The sequence below is a fragment of the Stomoxys calcitrans genome, chromosome 3, assembly GCF_963082655.1.
Source record: "Stomoxys calcitrans chromosome 3, idStoCalc2.1, whole genome shotgun sequence".
Classification (NCBI taxonomy): Eukaryota; Metazoa; Arthropoda; class Insecta; order Diptera; family Muscidae; genus Stomoxys; species Stomoxys calcitrans.
The window spans coordinates 99,524,898-99,530,897 of record NC_081554.1 but is presented as its reverse complement, the minus strand read 5'-3'; positions in this window follow the sequence as shown (position 1 = coordinate 99,530,897).

The window sequence follows — 6,000 nt, the reverse complement described above, 5'->3', positions numbered from 1 at the left end:
TCCGAACGGAGTTTTACATGGCAGAGTACCTCACAAATGTTGCCAGCATTAGGAGGGGAAAGACACAGCTGAAATTTTTCATACCCCCCACCATAGGATGGGGGTATACTAAAAAAATTGTTTTAGCAGTTTCTCAAAAATTGCTTATTTTTCGTTTTAGGTTAGGTTAGGTTAAGGCGGCAGTCTGCCATCAGATTCACTTAGACGTTTTCGTCCATTGTGAAGCCACTAGAACAAAAGAAAGAATGAGGATGAGAAAGTGGAACTCCTTTTGAGTGCTAGTGCGGGACACACACACAGAAGGTGTTATATAGTCTCTTATTCTTCGATGTTCTCACAGCTTCTTCAAGAGTCGTTGCTGGTAACCTTTATTCTGTCAGCATTTTTATACCCTCCGCCATATGATGGGGGTATACTAATTTCGTCATTCTGTTTGTAACTACTCGAAATATTCGTCTGAGACCCCATAAAGTATATATATTCTTGATCGTCGTGACATTTTATGTCGATCTAGCCATGTCCGTCCGTCCGTCCGTCTGTCTGTCAAAAGCTCACTAACTTCCGAAGGAGTAAAGCTAGCCGCTTGAAATTTTGCACAAATATTTCTAATTAGTGTAGGTCGGTTGGTATTGTAAATGGGTCATATCGGTTCATGTTTTGATATAGCTGCCATATAAACCGATCTTGGGTCTTGACTTCTTGAGCCTCTAGAGTGCGCAATTCTTATCCGATTGGCATGAAATTTTGCACGACGTGTTTTGTTATGATATCCAACAACTGTGCCAAGTATGGTTCAAATCCGTCCATAACCTGATATAGCTGCCATATAAACCGATCTTGGGTCTTGACTTCTTGAGCCTCTAGAGTGCGCAATTCTTGTCCGATTGGGATGAAATTTTGCACGACGTGTTTTGTTATGATATCCAACAACTGTGCCAAGTGTGGTTCAAATCGGTTGATAACCTGATATAGCTGCCATATAAACCGATCTGGGGTCTTGACTTCTTGAGCTTCTAGAGGGCGCAATTCCTATCCGATTTGGCTTAAATTTTGCATGACGTATTTGGTTTTAACTTTCAACAACTGTGTCAAATAAGGTTTAAATCGGTACATAACATGATATAGCTGCCATATAAACCGATCTGGGATCTTGACTTCTTGAGCCTCTAGAGGTCGCAATTATTATCCGATTTGCCTGAAATTTTGTACGTCCTCTCTTGACCATCGACATACGTGTTTATTATGCTCTGAATCGGTCTATAGCCCGATACAGCTCCCATATTAATTGATCTCTCTATTTTACTTCTTGAGCCCCCAAAAGGCGCAATTCTTATTCGAATTGGCTGACATTTTATATAGGTCTCCAACATATAATTTAATTGTGGTCCGAACCGGACCCTATCTTGATATCGCTCTAATAGCAGAGCAAATCTTTTCGTTTATCCTTTTTTCCCTAAGAAGAGATGCCGGGAAAAGAACTCGGCAAATGCGACCCATGGTGGAGGGTATATTAGATTCGGCCCGGCCGAACTTAGCACGCTTTTACTTGTTTCTAATTTCCTCGCCAGGATTCAAACCCAGGCGTTCAGCGTCATAGGCGAACATGCTAACGTCTGCGCTACGGTAGTCTATATGATAGCTGTATCTAAATATAGTCCTATCTGTACCATATTTGGGTCGGATGTTAGATGGCTTAAAACTATGCACTATTTCAAATTTCAGCGAAATCAGACAAAAAATGAAGTTTTTATGGCCTTCAAACCTTTTATCGGGAGATCGGTCTATATGGCAGCTATATCTAAATATAGTCCGATCTAAACAATATTTATGTCAGATTTCAGGAGGTTAAAAATAACCCTCTGTTTAAAATTTCAGCGAAATCGGGAAATAAATAAAGCTTTTTGGGCTTCAGACCCTTTATCGAAAGATCGGTCTACATGACAGCTATATCTAAATATAGTCCGATCTGAACCATATTTAGGTCAGATGTCGGGAGGTTTAAAATAATCCACTGCTGGAAATTTCAGCGAAATCGGGTAATAAATAAATATTTATGGGCTTCAGACCCTTTATCGAAAGATCGGTCTACATGACAGCTATATCTAAATATAGTCCGATCTGAACCATATTTAGGTCAGATGTCGCGAGGTTTAAAATAATCCACTGCTGGAAATTTCAGCGAAATCGGGTAATAAATAAAGTTTTATGGGCTTCAGACCCTTTATCGGGAGATTGGTCTGTATGGTAGCTATATATATATATAGTCCGATCTGAACCATATTTGAGTCAGTTGTCGGGAAGCTTTAAACTACTCACTGATTAAAATTTCAGCAAAATCGGAAATAAAATAAAGTTTTTATGGATATTAGACCCTTTATCGGAAAATCGGTCTATATAGCCGCTATATCCAAATGTGGACCGATTTGGCCCGTTGCGAACGGAATGACTAAATAAATATACCCCCTATACTTCGGTGGTGGGTATAAAAATTAAAATGATGTTTTTACCTGCGATTCATCGTCGTAAAATGGACATTGGAGGGAAATAGATGAAACCCCAAAGAATGTAATTTACCTGATATTTAATGGAGTCAAAAAAACGTTTGAAAAAATAACTGGCACTGGCGTGATAAAAGATTTTTAATCTTATTTTTTATAATAAGGGGATTTTAGGACATTTATTAAGCATTAATATTAATGGAATAAAACTATCGCCAAAAAGTAAATTTTAACAATTTCCACTCTTTGATTTAGTGTATTTGAAACTACCACCATAGGAGGGAGCTATACTAATTTCGTCATTCTGACATTTGTAACTACTCGAAATATTTGTCTGAGACCCCATAAAGTATATATATTCTGGATCGCCGTGACATTTTATGTCGATCTAGCCATGACCGTCTGTCCGTCCGTCTGTCTGTCGAAAGCACGCTAACTTTCGAAGGAGTAAAGCTAGACTCTTGAAATTTCGCACAAATACTTGTTATTAGTGTAGGTCAGTTGGGATTGTAAATGGACCATATCGGTCCATTTTTTAATATAGCTGCCATATAAACCGATCCTCAATCTTGACTTCTTGAGCCACTACAGGGCGCAATTCGATTTGAATGAAATTTTGCACGACGTGGTTGAAATCGGTTCAGAACCTGATATAGCTGTCCTATAAACCGATCTGGGGACTTGACTTATTGATCTTCTAGAGGGCGCAATTCCTATCCGATTGGCTGTAATTGTGCATGACGAATTTTATTATGATTTCGACAACTTTGCCAAATATGGTTCATATCCGTCCATAACCTGATAGAGCTGCCAAATAAACCGTTCTAGGATCTTGACTTCTTGAGTCTCTAGAGGTCGCAAATATTATCCGATTTGCCTGAAACTCTGACGGATTCTCTCACGACCATCAATGTACGTGTTTATTATGGTCTGAATCGGTCTATAGCCTGATACAGCTCCTATATAAATCGATCTCTCCAGTTTACTTCTTGAGCCCCCAAAGGGCGTAACTCTTATTCGAATTGGCTGACATTTTACACGGCTAACATATAATTTAATTGTGGTCCGAACCGGACCATCTCTTGATATCGCTCTAATAGTAGAGCAAATCTTTTTTTTTTTTTTCTTTTTATACCCTCCACCATAGGATGGGGGGTATACTAATTTCGTCATTCTGTTTGTAACTACTCGAAATATTCGTCTGAGACCCCATGAAGTATATATATTCTTGATCGTCGCGAAATTTTATGTCGATCTAGCCATGTCCGTCCGTCTGTCTGTCGAAAGCACGCTAACTTCCGAAGGAGTAGAGCTAGCCGCTTGAAATTTTGCACAAATACTTCTTATTAGTGTAGGTCGGTTGGTATTGTAAATGGGCCATATCGGTCCATGTTTTGATATAGCTGCCATATAACTGATCTTGGGTCTTGACTTCTTGAGCCTCTAAAGTGCGCAATTCTTATCCGATTTAAATGAAATTTTGCACGACGTATTTTGTTATGATATCCAACAATTGTGCTAAGTATGGTTCTAATCGGTCCATAGCCTGATATAGCTACCATATAAACCGATCTTGGGTCTTGGCTTCTTGAACCTCTAGAAGGCGCAAATCTTATCCGATTGGAATGAAATTTTGCACGACGTATTTTGTTATGATATCCAACAATTTTGCCAAGTATGGTTCAAATCGGTTCATAATCTGGTATAGCTGTCATATAAACCGATCTTGGGTCTTGACTTCTTGGGTCTTGACTTGAATTGCGGGAGGGCTGGCTTGGTTCCACTCAACGACTACTTTATCGACACTTACTTCAGTTCTATTCTTCAAATCTTTGGACTCCCTTATCTGAACATGATATGGTCGAAGAAACTGTTTTATGCTCCGATGAATTCTATTGGTCATTTGAGAAGTCGCTCCAAGAGCATCTAATTAATTAACAATTTAGGGATGGGAGAAGGTTCTAAGCGAAGAGACGGACTTTATTGAGGTGCCCGAGATCACTTGAACTACTGGAAAAGTATGTTGGAATTGTAGGAAGGTTGGACATAGGTTTGTAGATTGTTTAGAGGAACGATCCGTGTTTTGTTAAGGATGCGGAGCTGAGGGCGTTTGCAAGTGTATCAACTGCAGAGGACCGGGAAACGGAGGAGCGAGCGGTTTTAGCCCAAAAAAAAAAAAACTTTAAACTAGTCTCCTCTTCTACCCACACCTCACCCATATACACGGATTTCGAAGTAAGGAAACCAGCTCTCAGACCACTCATTCCTTATTATAAAAGGCTCCGTAATAATAATAGAATAATAAAGAATTTTTAATGACAATTTGGATCGACCAGACATTTCTTCTGTGACCAGAAAACACCAAAGTAGGAGCACGGAACGCATGCGCTGTTTTTGGAAGAGAATATAACGCAATCGGAGATCACTTCTCGGGTCTATAACTTAATTTTCTGGTACGAAGAAAGATATTAGACAATATATTGAATTGGAACTGTTTGGTATGAAATTGATTGGCAGTTACAAGTATTTTCGGGGATGCGGCAGCAGGATTTCTCAATGGGAACATTGATTTATGCAAAACTGAATGACTAGGTATCTGCAGCAGGCGGCATGAGGTATAGGATTTTCGGATATGTGGATGTTGACGTTCGTTTTCGTTAAGTTAGTCGTAATGTGAGAATTTAATATTTTGGACCTGTCGATCTGTCAGTTAAGTACGGGTGATGGTGTCGTGGCTCATGATAATTCAGATTCGAAGATGACGGAGAAATTCAAAAGGTCATTGCATTATTTTCATCTTTCGAAAGGGTCGGTCTTGACAAGACTGCTTAATTAAATCTTACCAATGAGATCCAGAAGGGTGCTAAACCCGTGTAACAGCGTTACTTTTCCGGTTCTTCATGAGAAATTGACCGGATGTTGGACCTCGGTGTTATCGAGCCAGCTCCTTTGAACTGTCCATGTAGTGCTCTAGTTAGAATAGTCCGGAGGGAGGGAAAAGTATGCTTGTGTCTAGATTCGCGCAAGCCAAATGCCGTGACCGTTCGGGATGCATAACCCCAGCCAAAGAATAATAAATTTTGTTCCGACTGCGGAAAGCTCAATATATTACGTCTATTGACCTGAAAAGTACATTTTGGCAAATACCGTTATCCAAGGATTTGCGCGATATGACGGCTTTTACCGTTCCGAACAGGGCCCTCTATAGGTTCACGGTTATGCTTTTTGGGTTGACGAACTATCCTCAAATGATGAGTCGTTAAATGGACATGGTCATAAGGGCAGACCTTAGGAACAGGGTATTTGTATGTTTAAATGATTTGGTCCTGTTTTGCACTAGTTTTGAGGATCATCTAGAATTGCTAACGGAGGTTAATATTTCCATGTGCCGTTGGTCTTTGAACGAGGTACGTTATTTGGAATACGTGATTGGTAACGGAGTTAATAAAACCGATTCGTCTAAGGTATCTGTCATACGTGATCTTCCACCCCCAAGGTCTAC